At 38.4% G+C, this 19,901-nt stretch overlaps 1 protein-coding gene across 3 annotated transcripts in view; it reads left to right on the top strand.

The window, feature by feature from the left end:
• The window catches only part of KANSL1 (KAT8 regulatory NSL complex subunit 1), a 173,381-nt gene that overhangs the window by 44,825 nt on the left and 108,655 nt on the right, over window positions 1–19,901 (top strand). The gene's annotated exons all lie outside the window — the stretch shown is intronic.

The raw sequence follows: 19,901 nt of genomic DNA, 5'->3' as shown, positions 1-19,901 counted from the left end.
CATATGTTTTAAGGACTAATAATCAGAAAATGCTTCAGAGTGTTTTATAGGTTGCCTCCAAGCACAGTCTGCTTTCACAACCTCATTCTCTCCCTAAAAGAAACCATCTTTATCAGATTTGGATTTTATTTTCTCTCAGTTAAACGTATTGACATATTTGGGATAAATTCGTACTGGATTTTCAAAATCTGTTGGTTTGAGGAAAAGTATTCATAAGCTTTGTGTGGCACTTCAGATGGATCTGGTTGAGCCAGAGGTGCTTTACTCCTGTTCTTCCCTCCTGACCCTGCATTCTGCTCCTTACAGATACGGAAGTAAGATATATCTCCTTAAAGATAGATCAGTCTACATTTATCGAGACTTATGAGAGAGTAAACAGAGTAGTTGGAAAAGAAGGGCAGGGGAGTTGACTAGTAGATCCTCTTTCATTCCTCTTTGGGTAGGGATGTTGTGAAGGTTGGATTACTAGAGAAGGCTGAGATAGGTGGATATGTTGGAATAATTGGCTTTCCCTTGCCTGAAATAAAAAGGTGACTAAGCTTTTCACTGGAGAATTCGTTGAGACAGCTATGCTTTTAAGCATAAGTAAATTTCCCCTTTTTTTTTTCAGTTTTGTTTATGTTATCCACATGGATAACGCTGTATCCGAGTATGAAATTTTGGTTTGTGTTTCTATTTTGAGTGAAAAAATCTGGATAATTTTGCTGTATTTTTTCCTCGTAGACCAAGTTCCATTACCATTTGTTAGTTTACTGTGCTCAAGAGTCCATTTCTATATTCAGGTCTAAAGCAAATAAATTTCAGAGCCTTGCTACTGCTGTAACATAGTTACCGTTCCTTAAATGGATTAGTAGCTTAAATCAGCTTGCCAGTATTTGTGGCATTATCCCCACTGACTTTGCTGCGTAAACCACTGTTTTAAGAAATCTTGGTTTAACAGTTGAATATTTTGTGTTTAAGAGTAATTTTGTGTAACATATTGTAGTTGAAACATTTTAAGTTTTCTGTACTTATTTTGTGTATTTGATGAAGAAAAACACCTAGACTCTATAAGCTTAATGTTTTCAGGATACAATGTATTGGAAACATTTCTGAGTTTTGGTAATGTTGTGGGTAACTGTTCCAACCCAGTGAAATCAAAATACCTAAGAGAGAACTTTTCTTATTTCATGGGGTAATAAGTCTAGTGATTTGAAAAGACCTCTTAGTCCATTCACTTCGTTTTGGGTTTTCTTCTCACATAATGCTTTGTTGTTTGGCAGGGTATGAATTATAAGGACAACTGAGGGATCATTTTAGGAAACTTTGGGATCCGTTTAATCCTCTTACAATGAAATCAACTAAATAATGCTTTAAAAAGTTGAGTTTCCATGCTTCAGATCATATTAAAGTAAGGACAATTTGGACACCAAAAGTACTGTCAAATAAATATACTTTTGCACATTATGATATGTATGAATTTATTGACAAATTAAAACCACCAATAAAGTGTAAAGACTTTTAAGTTCTTGTTAAGCAAGGTTACCAGATTGACTCCTAAGGCTAGTATTTAGTCAGGTGTTTGTTGACCTTCTGAGTATTTTAAAGATTTTCAGCAGTTGGCCAGTGAGAGTGGACGCATTGCTTTGATTAAAAAAGAAAAAAAAAAAAAAGGGAGGTTCTTTGGATGCTGAGAAGACTTTTCTTTGTGATTTAATAGTCCCTCCCAAATCTTAAAACCAGATTTATAATTCTTGAGTCCTGGAATAAGAAGTTAGTTAACTCTTCAAGACCTTGACCCAGCTGGTGAATTTCAACTTTTTTAGCCTGTCTAGTATTTCACTCCTTTGCTGAAGTACTGTCAGAGGTAAAGTCAATAGATTTAGTCTGAGCAACCATAATGAAAATATTTAGTAGAGAAGACTGTTGAAATGAATTGTTTTTAAATGATGTTGCTTAAATTACAAGTGGATGGTTCTCTGAAAATTACAAGTTTTCACCAAGAATTCATGTGTGTTTTTCCTTATTTCCTATGTTTTTTCCAAGAGGAAAATCAGTGATTCATTGTAAATCCTAGGCACATGCTAGCAGTAGCAGAATGATTGGTTTTATATGTTGTTGAGAATTGTGTGTCTATCATTTTACAGTTAGTAAATTCTAATATTGCTGGATGAGACATGTTTAGAGAAGTTCTTTCCTTTTCCTTGTTTTTTTTTTTTTTTTTGGTTAACTGATTTTATGTTTAATTTAAAACTGTTATACCTTTTTATTTTAAGCTCTTTTTGGAAAATCATCCAAAAATGTTATATTTGTGTATCTTCCTGTCTTGATACATGTAACCACTGCTTTGGAAAATCTGCACTACATTGGGTTTGACCTGTATCGTTGTTTAGTAACATCACTGTGGAATGAGCAGGAATTTAAACATCATCTTAAAAAAAAATTTTTTTTTAATTGAAGTATATATACTTTGATTTACAATGTTTTGTTAGTTTCTGGTGAACACCAAAATGATTCAGATATACATATATCTATGTATATTCTTCTTCATATTTTTTTCCATATGGTTTATTACAGGGTATTGAATATAGTTCGCTGTGCTATACAGTAGGACCTTGTTTATCTGTTTTATATATAGTAGTTTGTATCTGCTAATTGCAAACTCCTAATTTATCCCTCCCCCACCCCCTTTCCCCTTTGGTAATCATAAGTTTGTTTTCTATGCCTGTGAGTCTGTTTCTGTTTCATAAATAAGTTCATTTGGGTCATGTTTTAGATTCCACATGTAAGTGGTATCGTATGGTATTTGTCTTTCTCTTTCTGATTTACTTCACTTAGTATGATAATCTCTAGGTCCATGTTGCTGCAAATGGCATTTCATTCTTTTTTGGGGGCATTTTTTTTTATTGGAGTGTAGTTGCTTTACAATATTGTGTTAGTTTATACTGTACAGCAAAGTGAATCAGCTTTACGTACAGATATATCCCCTCTTTTTTGGATTTCCTTCTCATTTAGGTCACCAGAGAGCATTGAGTAGAGTTCCCTGTGCTATACCATTCTTTTTAAAAACGTCATCTTCTTGATCGAGGGACTAGAAAGGAAGCTGTATGTTTCAATAAATACTTCAGTGTTTAATTCTTAATTGTAGAAGTAGGAATAGAAGCATTTATTGATAGTTATCTCGTGTATATAACAAGAACTGTTGAGTGTGTGCTTGTGCGCCCACACTCTCTTCTTCACTTTAGTTTTTTTTTGTATTCCTCCTTCTCATTTCTAAGAGTTTTGTTCTGCTGTTTTGTTAGGAATTCCTGGACCTATACCTAGTTTTGCTGAATTTAGTTTTCATTTTCTTACCCTTGTGCTTATAAACTTTTATAGTAAGTACGTGTAAAGAAAAAATTCTTTTCCAGGTATTCTCTTAAATGTATTCTTAGATCATCAGTGTTCTGAACACCTGGATAGTTTGTAGACCTCTTTTCCCTTAAAAACAAAAAGACAAAAAACAAAAAACTCTGTAAACTGTTACTATAGGCTTATCTTGAAGGTTAGAATAAAAATGATTCCATAAAACATTTCGTTAGTAACTACAGAAATATATGTTGTTTTATATGTAAAATACATCTTCATGTTACACAACGCCTTCTTTATAAGGACTTCAGGGCAAAGATATGCAACCAAGAATAATTGTATTTTTTCCTAAGCTTTTAAGTCTGTTTTTATTACCTGGCTGTTATAATTTGTGTTGTTCACTAGGTCTCCATTTTCCTGTTGGCTTTTGGAAGTTTAGAGCCAAATTTGTAGGACTTATTGTTGTACTTGTTTTTTAAGCCTCATTCTTGGCTTCGTTTTGTTCTCCCTGTTCTTGTTCTATTTTCATGTTTTTATTTTTTTTAAATTTATTCTAACCTATGTTTTATTTGTCTGATAGCCTCCTGAAGTCTGTTCCAGATCAGGGTTGAGTAAAAATAAACTAGATGCTCAGTTTAGTGACACTAAAGAAGTTATTTGAATTTTGATTGTCTTGATTGTGGTGACTTTTCTATGTTTCTGGGGAATTTCACCCTTTTGGAGTTGTTCATGAAGACTTCGGGGTATAATGAATGACTAGTGTGTTTGTTGATTTTGCTTTTTAGCTACTGTGGCATGTTTTGTGTTATAGCTCGTACTTGAATTTATTAAGTATTCACAGATGATGTTGCCAAAGATGGCAGTCTACTTGATTTGTCCTTATTTTCCTATTCCTTGTCCTTTCACAGAATGATGGAGTGAGAGGTCTATTAGCTGGAAACCTAACATCTAACCCTTCTTTGCTACAGACTAGCTATAGGGCTAATCATGTAACCACTTTTTCAAATATAAATGAGGAAATTGATCTCGAGGGCTTAAACTACTTTGAATTGTGACAGCTCTGTCTTTAGCATTGATTGAGCTATTCTCAGCACCATTTTTTACATTTGGGGAGTCTGAGGCAAAGTTCCCTGTAAGTCACTGGTGTACCTCGAAACAAAATGACTTTCTTGACTTGTGACTTAGAGCTTTGATTCTTTTACTACCTTAGGTTCCCTTTCTGCCCCATAATCCGTTAAAATGATTATTGTGGATCTTACTGGGTGCGATACATAATACGTGGGAATAATTCCATCATGTTCTTAGAGAAGTTACTTCAGAGCTGAGTAGACTTTCACTTGTCAAACACCTTGTTCTAATTTAATCTAATCATCTTTGATTATGTTTTTTTTTCTTTTTCTGCTAGCCTGCATATGACATCCAGTGGCAGAAATAGGAACTTCTGTATTTTCTGCCCCCCCCCCCCCCCGCTTTTTTTCTGAGAAGTTATGTAGGTAGTGAGAATTATTCTTGGTGCTTCTTGTATGATTCTGAAGGAAGGAAGTTAGGCAGCAGGAATTTGGGGGTTACCCATTTGCTGCAGATCTAGTTGCTCCAAATATTTTCTGTTGCCTTGGGATTGGTGTTTTCATTCTTTAAAATTGAGTGAAGTACGGTTGACCCTTGAACAACAATGGGGTTGGAGTGCTCACCCTCTCTGCAGTTGAACATCCATGGCCCTCTGTATCCATGGATTCAACCAACCACAGATCGTATTAAATGTTGAAAGAAATCTGTGTCTAAATGGATGTGCACAGTTTAAACCCATGTTGTTCAAGGGTCAGTTGTACTCTTTTAAAGTGGTCATATATAAGTACCTATGAGCGAATGTGTAAGACGTGAGAGATGCCATAGGTAAATAAACTGAGTTTCTATCCACAAAAAGTTTATAGTTTTGATGTGTATTGGAGACATGGTAGATAAAGATGACTACTTAGAACAGTGCCTGGCATATAGTAATATACGGTAAATGTTGGGTGATGCAAATGAAATAGGAAGAGATCACAGCTGGTTGATGGAATTGGAAAGAAAGGATATTAGAAATGAGCCTTGAAGGATGGCTAGGATTTTGATAGAAGGTTGTCTTGGTTGTGTGGCCTGATGAGGTAGATCAGTACAGGAAGAAGGCGCAGCATACACAGAGAAGACAGAGACAAAAGACATGGGGCTTTAGTGGCTAGAGTGGAAATACTTTAGAGATCTAGTAATATAGGTAAGTGTAATAAATGTAGTGTAAAAAGGAAAAGAGGAAATTCCAGAGATGGTGCAGAAATAGATATAATAGGATTAATAACAAAGGTGGTATGGGAAAAATAGGGAGGGATCATCATAGATGGTTGAAGTTTCAAGCTTGGGTGACTATAAGAACACAGCTTGCAAAATAACCCTTACATGAGGGTTCAAGTTCTTTACCAGTGTCTCAAAAATGAAGGTTTCTGTATTACTTATAAGTTCCAGCAACTGTTAATAATCAGGAAATGGACTTCCAAGTAATCCTGTGTAAACAGAGAAGGAGTTGACCTGTACAGAGAGGCCTCAGAACCTTACATTGGAGACTTTGGAATTAATTAATTCACTTATTAGATGTATTGAATGCCTACTCTGTGCTGAGGTGCTATGGGTAGATAGTGGTGAATAAGAGAGACACAATCCCTGCCCTGCCCTCATGGGCAGTATAGGTTAGAAAGAGAGATTATTTAAGCAAGTAATCATATAGTTAATGATATATTTATAGTGGTGTGGGTGCCACAGAAACAAAGTTCGGAGTGCCAAGGGGGTGCATATTAGGAACATCTAATTAAGATGGGTGGGGATGTCCTAGCAAGTATCTTGAAGAAGTCACATGTAAGTTGAGACCCGAATGATGAGAAGGAGTTGGTGAAGAATAGAGGAGGTGTGTTACCGAGGAAACGGCATGTGCTAAGGCCTTGAGAATGGGAGGTGTTGGATGCTTTCAAGAACAGTGCAAAGTGTAAGGAGAGTGGTGAGAAATGAGGCCAGAGAGGTTGCTAGAGGCTATGTCATGTAGGTGGGCTTGTAGGTCATCTCCAGTTTAAAATTTTATTGTGAAACCATTGACAGAGTTTATATATCGTTGGATTTTTTAAAGACCCCTCTTATTGTATGAAGCGTAGAGTGGATTTGGACTTTGGGAAACCATTTAGGCTGCTGTGGTAAGCTACATAAGAGAATGGGGACTTGGCCTTTGGAGGGAAGAGTGAGGGAACTGGGTACTTTGGAGGTAGGGTGACTAGGACTTGTGATTGATTGGATGCGATGAGTGGGGTGTTGAGAGAGAGGGAAGAGGAATTACGGGTGGTTCTCAGGTTTTTGACAGGAGTAACTAGATTGGATGGATCTGTTGGGATGGAGAAGGAGCCGATGGGGGATGTTACTGAATGTGGTCCATATTTACTAATTTTCATTTAAACATTTTTGGCTGTTGGGCATACCCAGAAGTTTCAGTGTCATTTGCAGAGCACCCTATTAGATTCCATCAGCAAGATAAAATAAACTGTTTTACTAGGAAAAGCTTGGAGTCACATTGTATTTCAAAGGAATAGTACTTTAATTAGTTTCTCTACCCTCTCCCTGAGCAAAGACCAACATGGATTAGATTATAGTCAGCCCTCTGGATCTGCAGGTTCCACATTGGTGGATTCAACCAACTGCAGATCAGAAATATTTTGGGGGGGGAGAATTCCAGAAACTTCCAAAAAGCAAAACTTGAATTCAGAACTTGAATTTCATTTCACTGGCAACTATGTATTTAGCATTCACATTGTAAAGTATTTTAAGTAATCTAGAGATGATTTAAAGTATACAGAATGATGTGCATAGGTTATATGCAAATACCTACTCTGTTTTATATCTGCAGACTTGAGCATCTGCAGATTTTGGTACTGGGGGGAGGGGAGTCTGGAACCAGTCCCCCTCGAATACCCAGGGACTTGTGTATTTTGCAAGGTAGGCAGAAATTCGTGCCTAAGGCATCTCCTTTCATAGCTACCAGTTCGTTGTCTTTTTCCTGTTTTCCATTGTGTATCTGGGAAAATTATGCTATCTGTTTGAACCAAGGGGCTCAGTATATAATAAATATAAAGAGTAAATCTTACTAATTTTGATTCTCATTAATTAAGGCTTTGTGGCAACTTTAACCTATCTGAATTTAGTTTTATTTTTTTTGGCCGTGCCGTGTGGCATGTGGGATCTTAGTTCCCCAACCAAGGATCGAACCCGCGCCCCCCTGCATTGGGAACGCGGAGTCTTAACCACTGGACCGCCAGGGAAGTCCCCCCATCTGTTTGACTTCATAATTGTATAATTATGAAGAAAGGTTTTGCCCCAAAGTGGTAAGCCAAATTGCTTTGAAATCAGTTTTAATCTAGTAATAGAAGTATCTGAAGAATCTTCCTCAAACGGAATATACTGAAAAATTGTTGTTAAATTGTAAATGTTGTGGGTTGCTCTGGCAACCTATTTAGTAACATTGTAGCAACCACATAGATTATATTCAGAACTCAGTAAGAGGATTTGTGGAGAATATTGTGTTGGGGGGGTGCAGTGGGGAGTGGACATTGAGGAATGGCAACCAGGAAGAGGGGTTAAATTCTGTTTTAAATCATTTTCTGGGACTTCCCTGGCAGTCCAGAGGTTAAGACTTCGCCTTCCAATGCAGGGGTGTGGGTTTGATCCCTGGTCGGGGAGCTAATATCCCCCATGCCTTGCAGCCAAAAAACCAAAACATAAAACAGAAGCAATATTGTAACAGATTCAATAAAGACTTTAAAAATCATCCACATAAAAAAAATCATTTTCTTAAAAGATGTTTTACTTCTTATGCCTAATAGAGTAAAGGGCATGAGCCAGGGAACTGAATGATATCATTTATGTGTGTGACCATTTTCTTGTTTACCCTTAATCCCTGTTTCCTGTTTGTTCTTGTGGTACTTGAGAGATGCATCCTGGTAAGATAGAAACTGAAGGAGACAGGGCTAAGGGCTGTTGGGATTAAATCAGTCTGAAACATGGGCCCCAAGAAGGTTTTGACTGAATTGATTTGGTTGAGCTAGGAAACATTTTAAATCAACTTTGCCTAATCAGATAACATAGTTTGGGACATACTGATAGAGAAAAAAATAATAACCTACATTTGTGGAATATTTTGAGGTAGGTAATGTGTTAAAAGTGCTTTACATGCACTAATTTATTTAGTCCTCACAGTACAACGAGGTAGATATTATCTTAGTTTTACAGACTCAGACTGAGGATTGAAAAGTTTAAGTTACTTGTTTAATGTCACATAGCTAATAAGAAATCAGGATACAGTCGTCCCTCAATACTCTCAGGGGGTTGATTCCAGGAGCCCTGCAGATACCAAAATCCCGAGGAGGCTCAGGTCCCTTATATAAAATGGCCTAGTACAGTGAGTACAGTTAGCCCTCCATATCTGCAGACTCAGCCAACTTCAGATGGGAAACCTACAGTTAAAGAGGGCCAGGGACTTGCCTGGTGGCGCAGTGGTTAAGAATCCACCTGCTAGTGAAGGGGAAAAAAAAATAATAAAATTATTATTATAAAAATAAATAAATTGAAAAAAAAGAGGGCCGACTGTATTAATCTAGGCTGTTTACCCACAGCTTGGGCATAAACACTACCTATTTTAGTGGAAATAGAATCAAACTGTCCTTTGGATTTGGTTGATGAAAAGAGATTTACCAAACATCATGTGAAATGTGGCACTTTATAGTCAAGAAATGTAAGTAGTATTAAGTAATTTGATAGTATCTTTTGAGGAAAAGTATACCAAATATATTCTTTTTTTAAAAAATTATTTATTATTTGTTGCTGTGCGCGGGCTTCCTCTGGTTGCAGCAAGCGGCGGCTACTCTTCGTTGCGGTGTGCAGGCTTCTTATTGTGGTGGATTCTCTTGTTGCAGGGCACGGGCTCTAGGTGCGCGGGCTCAGTAGTTGTGGCGCATGGGCTTAGTTGCTCTGCGGCATGTGGACCAGGGCTTGAATCCGTGTTCCCTGCATTGGCAGGCGGATTCTTAACCACTGCGCCCCCAGGGAAGCCCCCAAATATATTCTTAACTTACAATACCGTTACTCATTTCTTTTGTGGAATAGGAGTTGGATGGATTGGGTAGGGCATTTTGTTAAGGTAGATGTAGCATCTAGGAAGTGGCGGGGGTGATTTTTTTTAAAAAAAGAAAGAGGGAATTCCCTGGCGGCCCAGTAGTTGAGACTCGGTCCAGTGGTTAGGACTCAGTGCTTTCACCGCAGTGGCCCGGGTTCATTCCCTGGTTGGGGAACTAAGATCCTGAAAGCCTCATGGTGCGGCCAAAAAAATAAAAATAAAAAGAAGGAGATAGGAGAATTAATAAGTATTGATCACACCTTCTATATGTTAGGTGGTTTGCACTTGGTAAATCTTTAAAACATTCATATGATGAAGGTGATATCTTCATTTTATAGTTGAGACCCAAGACTATAGATATGTTAAATAATTTGCTTGAGGTCATGGAGAAGATAAAAGCTAGTTCTTTCTTACTGCTCTCTCTACTGTTTTTCTCCTGGAACTGATTTGGCAGGAGCAGAAAGAAGATTCTGTTTGGAGAAATGGAGTAACCTGAAGGTGCATAGCTCTTTAGATGCCTCTCTGACGGCCCAGTACACTGATGGGTATGGCATTGACCAAGAGGGATGATGGGAAGGTTAAATAGTTTCCCTCTACTATAATAAATCTAAGGAGGTGCTTATTACATAATTTTTTCCCCAGCAAATGGGTAAAATAAACATTTTTGATATTCTAAAGGGATGATTTATATTTCAACTTGCATGGAAAAATCCTCTTTATTTCCCCAGTTGCTGGAAAAAAGAAATCTTTTAAGATATGAAAGTATTTTATGTTCTTTCTCCTTTAGTCTTCCCTGTGCTTATAGCTGATGCTTGAATTGTTAGCATGTACTTAGTGTTTATTAAAGTATTTCCTCAAGGAATCTCTGGTTGTAAAGCAACTATACTCCGATAAAAATTAATTAAAAAAAAAACTCTGGTAGATCTGGTTACTATAAGAACTTGAAAGGCATGAAATAGCAATTGAAGAATATCCTGATTGGTTTTCAACCCAATTATACAAGTTTTTGTCATTTCAGTGTCTGAATATAAGGTTTATCATTAATGTTTGATTTCTTATTTGATAATCACCAGAAAACCAGAAGGATGAACTAGAAGTTATCATTTTTCTTAGCATGTGTGGGATTAGTACTAAAGAGGGAACAATATAGTAGAATTTTGGAGTACTATTGAGAATTGTTCATTTTAGTTTAGTCTTTTAATCTTCCTAGGCTTAAGTTCCTCACTTATAAAATCTCGATTATACCTTTTTGAAAAATGTTTCTTGTTGTTTTGTAATGATGAGACCCAGGCTGGGATGGGAAAGGCCTTTGTCACTGTTAGCCATATGACCCTGTTTTGGTGATTACGTTGACCGTCCAGGCAACCCTCTGTGTAGCTCACACTGCCTGAATTACCTCAGGGAGTCCCCACACTGGGTCCCATCAGGGAGTTAATGGTGGAGCTGCAGCAGTCTGCGCACTTGTTTCTGTCATGGGGTAACCTGGTGTGTGTGCCTGTGTGTAACTTTTTATTTTTTTATTGTGTTCTACTTGTGGCAATGAAGAAATCTGAAAGTTACATTTACAAAATATGGACCCTGAGGATGGGGTGCAGTGAGAGTAAAGACAAAGGCCTTTACCAGAAAGGTATCCTTTTCGCTTAATAAAGCTGTTTTTGGAGTGTTACACTTTGAAAATAAATATCCCTAATGAAAAACATCTGTCTCGCCCCTGCCCCTAAAATCAACAAAACAATACGGAGTTCTCTTGTTCCTGTTTCTTTCCCAGAAACAATTGATCAAAAACTATTACAGGGCCTCCCTGGTGGCGCAAGTGGTTGGGAGTCCGCCTGCCGATGCAGGGGATGCGGGTTCGTGCCCCGGTCTGGGAGGATCCCATATGCCGCGGAGCGGCTGGGCCTGTGAGCCATGGCCGCTGAGCCTGCGCGTCCGGAGCCTGCGCATCCGGAGCCTGTGCTCCGCAGAGGGGGAGGCCACAACAGTGAGAGGCCCTAATACCGCAAAAAAAAAAAAAAAAAAACGATTACAGATTGTAAAATTAGTTTATATAGAACAAATAAAGAGACTTGTTGCCTTTTCACACTGCCACATATCAAAGGCAGAATTTCAGTTATTGGTCTTTAGATACATAAAATTAAAATAGTTGAATCCTTCATTGATTCATTTAGTTGCCTTTCATAGACTTTTACTCAGAAAATGAAAAGATCTGGGATTTTTCTAAAAAATTTTTTCTTCACATCTTGAGGGTTTTCAGCTGAGTTGCTGTAACCCCTGTTTCTCTAGATTTCCAACTGGGTGAAAATGTTTTTCTTTTTAAACTGGCAGTTCCCCAGCGTATTTTTCCAGCAAGTATTCTTTGAGCACACCCTATGCCTAGTGAATTTTGCAAGATATTTATTCACAAGGCTGGAAGACAGGTCAGTCTTCTCTTTGTAAGATGAAAACAGTGAGGCTTGCTTAAGACTCATTTTGCTTCTGCCCAGCTTTTTTCGAAATTGATCTTCTATGCAAATACATTCAAGCATTCACAGAAATAATTTGACTTGGAAGTTTAAGTGGAAAGGCTAACTTTGTATTTGCAGGAAGTTTGGTGCACTGATTGTCCTCCCAAATGAGAACTCTGTTAATTTGCTCTTAGGGATAACTTAATAATAAGTAGGGCTCAGACCCAAGAGTTGAAAAGAGTGAGGTGACTTTGATATTTCCAAGTGTGCTTTCAAGATGTTGACATGATATGTATATACTTAGTTTCACGTTTTATTAGATGCAGGAGGTTATTATTTCCATTAATGTCTAAAGCAATATTAGATTATTTATAATTCCATGGTGTACTCTAAATGGTGTGATGGTATTCCCAGATGAGATAAATTCCCTTAATTTCATCCATGAACAGTAAGATTGCCTGGCAGACTTACAGAAAGGTAAAGAACAGCATTGTCTTCGGGTGTTTCCTAGTAGCCCAGGCTCCAAAGAGCTACAGTTTATATTCCTTTAATAGAATCCTTCAGCAGTGATCAGAGGAGTTACCAGAGTTGATCATCGGAGTAGAAACTAAGATGTGTCATCATTGAGGGTAGTGAAAAGTGTCCCTGTGGCAGTTCCAGAAAAGGAGATCCAGAATTCTCTGAGCAAAGAATAAATATAAAAAATCTCAAGGTAACTCTTAATTATTTGGACACTAACCTTTCAGGATTGTGTGTCGTCAAGATAAACGTTGCCCCCAAAGGGCAAGGAAACACTTCTCTGATAGTAAAATAAGGAATGATGAAAACAATTAAGTAGAATTGAGAACATGATTCCTGCTTTCAAGGAATAATTTATGTGACTGATTACGCATGGGTGCCCCCCCCACCCCCGCCCAGGTCAAGTAGAAAAGGAAGCATTAGAATTAGGCAGTGTTTGCTGAGTACTAGATACATGGCACTGGCATTAAATGCTGAAATTTAGGAGGAAAGCGTGATTGCTCTGGGCTAATAATAAGTAAGGTGATCTGAAGACCTGAGAAGAGTTGGAACTTTAGTTTGGATCAAGGATGGCACTTAGATTTCCAAGAGAAACAGGATGTTTCAGGTGCAAGGATGAGGAGCCTGAGATGGAGGATGTTGTGTTGGGTAACAGGGAAGGGGGGAGCTATATGCCAGAGATAAAAGGTTCAAGAAAGCGGAAGATGAAGTTGGAAGAGTAAGTTGGGGTCATATTGTTTTTGAATGCCAGGCTAGTGCATTTTGATTTTATCCTAAGAATAGTGGAGAATCACTAACGTGGGAATGGCATAATTAAAGTGCTCTCATAAGGAGTCTTTGAGAGTGGATGTGGACTGGATGGATCGGAGGTGTAGGATGGTTTGGAGCAGGGCAAGACTATAAAAGCAAGTAGCCTAGCTGCGAACAAATCTTTTGAACTGGGGCGATGTATGTGGAATGAGAAGAAAGGTCCAGATGCAACATTGATGAAATAGAGAATTTTAGAGCTCACTTTGGAGCTAAGTACAAATTTGTCATTTACAAATGAGAAACCTAGGGACAGAGAGGTCAAGTGACTGTGCTAAAGGTTATTGGGATAAGAGTCAAGGTTCTGTTAGAGCTCTTGACTCCAAATCTAACATATTTCATTGATTACACACTGTAGGAAACTTGATGATGTGACTGGATTTTGATCCTTGAAAATTGGCAGAATATTGATGTAGCTAGCAGAGGCAAGAAGAGATTGTCAGTGTTTGGGGAGGGAAAGAAATGAAGTGAAATTGTTTGGAGTGAAAGGCCTTTTGTTGGAGAAGAGCTTCCCTAAGAGGAGTGACTGTGTTTAGCTTTTTTTTTTTTTTTTTTTTTAAGAAGACGTTGGGGGTATGAGTTTATTAATTTATCTATCTATTTTTGGGGTGTTGGGTCTTCGTTTCCGTGCGAGGGCTTTCTCTAGTTGTGGCAAGCGGGGACGACTCTTCATCGCGGTGCACGGGCCTCTCACCATCGCGGCCTCTCTTGTTGTGTAGCACAGGCTCCAGACGCACAGGCTCAGTAGCTGTGGCTCACAGGCCCAGTTGCTCCGCAGCATGCGGGATCCTCCCAGACCAGGGCTCGAACCCGTGTCCCCTGCACTAGCAGGCAGATTCTCAACCACTGCGCCACCAGGGAAGCCCTGTATTTAGCTTTTATGTTTATCTCTTAAAGTTCTTTTATTAAAAATTTTTTAGTTGAGGTATGATTGACATACATTATATTAGTTTCAGGTGCACAACATAATGATTCAATATTTGTAGGTATTGTGAAATGATCACCACAGTAAGTCTGGTTAACATCTGTCACCATTAATGGTTACAGAATTTTTTTTTCTTGTGATGAGAACTTTTAAGATTTGCTGTCTTAGAAACTTTCAAATATGTAATACAGTATTAATAACTATAGTTGGCAGTGCTGTACATTACACCACCATAACTTACTTATTTTATAAGTAGAAGTTTGTACCTTTTGACTCTCTTCATCCATTTTATCTAACCCCTACCACCCACCTCTGGCAAGCACCAATCTGTGGTCTCTGCAGCTCTTTTTTGTGTATGGTTTGAGGTAAGACTTGAACTTTATCCCTCCCACCCACCCACCCCCGCCACCTCCATCCATGGATAAACAGTCTCCCCTAACCAGTATATTCAGTAGACCAATTCTTTTAGAAGTGCTGCTTTGATTGTAAACTAAATTCATATAAGTGTCTGTTAACGTGTTGTCTTCTGTTTCACTGATCCAATGTCAATTCCTACATCAGTATCACACTGTTTGAATTATTAAAGCTTTACATGATACAATGTTGTTCTGCATACTATCTATAAAATATACTATTTGCCATAGCTTTAAGTATCAGATGGAGTAACTGCACAAATAGATACATGTTTGTGAGGGCACTATTCGTGCTCATTATCTTCTTCCATATGGATTTTACCTCAGTTTGTCAGCTTCCTTTAAATCATGTTGGGATTGCTTTGTGACTGTACATTAATTTGGAGATATAACATCTTGACAACATTATGTCTTCCAAAATTGTGATATTTTTCTCTACTGAGGTCCTTTATGTCTAGAGTAAAATTTATACTTTTCTTTCTATAAGCCTTGCATATTTTCTGTTGTGTTTATTTCTATGTATTTTACAGATTTTAATGCTATTAAACATGAGCTTATTTCTTGCTGGTATGTGGGAAAACTTTTTATATGTTGATATTTTTGTTTGGCTGCCTTACCGAATTTTACTGTTCTTAGCAGCTCTTTCAACTATTTCGATTTGATTTTACCAGGTAGATAGTCACTTAGTAGATAGATGGTGACATTTTTGTTTTCTTCTTTTCAATTGTTAGACTTTGTGTTTCTTTTTCTTGTCCAGTTGCATAAACTGGAACCCTCCAGTACATGGTTGAATAGTACCAGAGGTCTGGGGACTTTTTTGTCTGGGTCCTGACTTTATTGTTAGAGAAGTTATGTTTAGCCATTGAGTGTGATTTGTGCTATGGGTTTGTGATGATTGTCTTTTGTTAGGTCAGACACAGTTCTTTTAATTTCTAACACAGTAAGGATTTTTGTTACAACTGAGTATTAAATACTGGCAATGCCTTTTCAGTATCTGTGGCGGTAATTTTATATATCTATATCTACATGTATGTATACATATATATATTTTTTTCTCTTTTAGAGCCTTTAAATGATTTCCTGATGTTGATTGACCCTTAAATTAATTCAGCAAATGTTTATTGTATGCCTGTTATTTGCCAGGGGCTCTTCAAAGCACTGGAGATAGAGCAGTGAGCAAAATAGAGAAAAATCTCTGCTGTCTCTGGAGTGTACATTCCAGTGGGGAGTTTTCAGGCTAAATATTATCAGTTATTGACTATCTGGATGACCTGGATTATTCTTTTAGCATATGTCAAATGGGAGTTGTTAAGTGTTGTGGTTTGTTTTTTGAAGAGGGGGGCTGCTTTCCCTCCTCCATGTGTGTAACTTGGAATGGCCAGTAGTTTACTTTTTGACTGGCTGTCAAATCCTTTCACAAGGATTATCTGTTCACTCACTGATGGTTTTTTTTTGTTTGTTTTTTGGCTGCGTTGGGTCTTCGTTGCTGCCTGCGGGCTTTCTCTAGTTGTGGTGAGTGGGAGCTACTCTTCCTTGTGGTGCACAGGCTTCTCATTGCGGTGGCTTCTCTTGTGGAACACGGGCTCTAGGTGTGTGGGCTTCAGTAGTTGTGGCGTGCAGCCTTCAGTAGTTGTGGTGCACGGGATTAGTTGCTCCACGGCATGTGGGACCTTCCCGGATCAGGGATCGAACCTGTGTCCCCTGCATTGGCAGGCGGATTCTTAACCACTGCGCCACCAGCGAAGTCCCCTCACTGATGTTTTTTTTTTTTTTTTTTTTTTTTTTGTGGTACGCGGGCCTCTCACTGTTGGGGCCCCTCCCATTGCGAAGCACAGGCTCCGGACGCGCAGGCTCAGCGGCCATGGCTCACGGGCCTAGCTGCTCTGCGGCATGTGGGATCTTCCCAGACTGGGGCACGAACCCGTGTCCCTGCATCGGCAGGCAGACTCTCAACCACTGCGCTACTGGGAAAGCCCCTCACTGATGTTTTTGATAGAAGTTGACTGTTAAATTTTATCTTGAACTAGTTGCCGCTATACTTTTATGCATAGGTCTTTGCTTATATTTTAAACTTATTCTGTGGTTGTTGGTTTAAGGTTTTTAATCTCTTCCTTCAAGACCAAATTTTAGCTATACATTTTCCCTGCAAATTGCTCTTAAAAATTTCCCCATAGGGCTTCCCTGGTGGCGCAGTGGTTGAGAGTCTGCCTGCCGATGCAGGGGACACGGGTTCGTGCCCCAGTCCGGGAAGATCCCACATGCTGCGGAGTGGCTAGGCCTGTGAGCCATGGCCGCTGAGCCTGCGCATCCGGAGCCTGTGCTCTGCAGCGAGAGAGGCCACAACAGTGAGAGGCCCGTGTACCGCAAAAAAAAAAAAAAAAAAAAAATTCCCCATAGATTTATTATTTGTATTGCTTTACTCTGTTGTTGAATCTACTTTTTTTTTTCTTTCTTGGATACAAAGTTTTCTGCTTTATCAATTAGCTCTTTTTTTTTTTTTTTTTTTTTTTTTTTTTTTCTTTTTTGCGGTATGCGGGCCTCTCACTGTTGTGGCCTCTCCCGTCGCGGAGCACAGGCTCCGGATGCGCAGGCCCAGCGGCCATGGCTCACGGGCCCAGCCGCTCCGCGGCATATGGGATCCTCCCAGACCGGGGCACGAACCCGTATCCCCTGCATCGGCAGGCGGACTCTTAACCACTGCGCCACCAGGGAGGCCCCAATTAGCTCTTTATAAAAACAACTTGGTTATATTGATTGAATTTGCCTTTTGTTTACAATTTTTATTTCATTGCTTTTGTTTTTATATTCACTTCTTTCTTTGGATTTTTTAAAAAGTTTCTTTAAGTTTTAGGTCATTTATTTTCAATCTGCCTTATTTTCTTAAATAAGCATTTAAGTATCTAGCATTTTCTTTGAGTTAGTTCTTTGGCCAAATTCTAAGAGTTTGGTATGTCATATCTTTATTTTTCTTTTCTAAAATAGAGCAGTTTTAGTTTCTCTTCAGCACAATTATTTAGAAAGATGTGTTCAGTTTTCCAGTCTTTTTTTTTTCTATTTTTTCCTATCCTTTAAAATTTTTTTTGATTTTTAGTTTTGTTGCATTGTGTTAAAGAATGTGGCCCGTGTGCTTTCTGATTTTTGGAATTCGAGCTACGTTTTTGTGGCCAATTACATGGTCAATTGTTAAACCTTTTATGGGTATTTGAAAAGTATATGTTTTCAGTTTAGATATAAAATTCTATATATAAGTAGGTAGTCATGATTATTTTTACTAGATTCATAATACTTCATCAAGTTTTTACCTCAGTTATTCATTGCATTCAGCCTTGCACAGTGTGTGAAGCTTTAGAGAACTTTAGGCTCTCTGACTTACTAGTGCTCTGATCTTTGCACCTTAGTTTCTTCTGTAACATGGGACTTATTAACACTTGTCTAATAGGGCTTTTGTTAGGCTTTTTACATACATTATTTCTTCTATCCTATGTCCTATTTCAGTGCCTGGCACATAAATAATAGTACTGATATTTAGATTTTGAGTGTATATCCATTGTTGGACACTACTGTCAGTTTTTCTATGCGGTGAGTGCTTTTGTACATTGTGTTCTTTCTTTTAAATTGGGTTCTGTGGTCAAAGGATATCATTTAGATGGCTATTTACCCCCCCCCCCCATTGCTTTCTAAAAGAATTGTATCACTTTATTCTGCTGTCATTGTTAAATGAGTGTTCCAGTTTAACTTCAAGCTTGAATGTTATTATTCTTATTTAGAAAAATGAATGTAATAGGTTCTCAATGATACTTTATCTGCATTTTAAATAATTGGGAGGACAAAATATTTTTCCGGCATTTACAAGTTTTTTTCCTGGCATTTGTGATTTGAGTAATAGCTGCCATAAAATAGGATTGTTTTTAAACTACCTCCTAAATAGGCTTCTTATAGGCTGTAGGAACTACAGACTCTGTTTCCCTCCTGTTTGTGTGGTTTTTCCAGAAATGAATTTGTTTAGGTGTTTCCCAACGTAGGCCCTATTGATATTTTGGGCCAGATAGCTCTTTGTTATGGAGGGCTGCTCTGTGCATTGTAGGGTGTTTAACAGCATCTCTGGTCTCTACCTACCAAATACCAGTAGCGCTCTTTCTCCCCCAGTTGTGACGACAAAATACGTCTCCAGACATTGCCACATGTGTCCTGGGGAGTCAAAATCACCTTTGGGTGAGGGCCTCTGGCTTAGTCTTCTTTATGTCTCCTTAGAGAGGGAAGGGCACTAGCGTCAACTTTCATGCTGAATTCCAGGAATGCCCTTTGTTTCATTTTGTATAACATTCTCTAGTTATGTAGTAAGCTTTGTGTCTGTTTTATCAATGAAGAAACTAAAATTGAGATAAAATCTTGAGAAGGCATCTTACAAACCATATGGTTTATATGGGTATTTTATGGGTATTTCTGCTCTGATTGTTTATTCCTTCCCTTATTATTTACTCCTTCCCCTCATCCCACCCTCACAGTTCTTTGTCACCAGCCCTAAGAAAAGAATATACTTGAACTGTATTTGGGTAGTGTTTAAGGCTTTGCAATGAAGATGGACATTGATGAGTCAGACCGTACCTTTAAAGTAGAAATTAAGGACAGTCACGAGGAGGAATATCTTCCTAACGAAGAATCAGAAATCAGTTAGCTCCCCTCGCCCATTTCCAGTTGCATATGATTCAAACACATAGATATATGCCAGTCATCCTTTCTCAGTTGAGGTAGAGGAAAGGTTGTGAGCCACTGCTTTGTTCTTTTAGTTTTCCAGCCCCCCTTTTTTTCTACTCTTCCTCATCACTATTATACCTTTCCCCCCCGCTAAAACTAGATATCCTTTTGTCCAGGGGGGTTCATTCCCTTCTACTTCAAAGTTGAGTTAAGGGTAATGGGGCTGATTTCAAAATGCTGCATCTGATTTAGAGGGGATATAGTTGAGTTCAGTATTATCTGGTTGCAAGAAGAACAGGGCACTGAAGCAGTTGCTAGAGAGAAGAGAGTTCTCTCTTTAAAGCCCTAGCGTGTTGAGGCATCTGAAGCTGTACATGAAATAGTCTGTTTTACTGGTCAACCTTTTTCGTTCTCTTACCTTTTCTGATTTGGGTAATTAACTCCCGGGGCCGGGGGTTTCCCCACCTTATAGCTCCCTTTGGATCCAGTTTTTTTAGCTTCTCTCTCTTCTTCCTACTGATATTTTCCTTTTTTGTTTATTCTTGTATTAGTAAATCAAAAGGAGTGAGTACGCTTTCTCGGTTGGTAACCTA

The sequence above is a fragment of the Mesoplodon densirostris genome, chromosome 18, assembly GCF_025265405.1.
Source record: "Mesoplodon densirostris isolate mMesDen1 chromosome 18, mMesDen1 primary haplotype, whole genome shotgun sequence".
NCBI classification, from domain to species: domain Eukaryota; kingdom Metazoa; phylum Chordata; class Mammalia; order Artiodactyla; family Ziphiidae; genus Mesoplodon; species Mesoplodon densirostris.
This window is presented reverse-complemented; position numbering and strand designations above follow the sequence as displayed.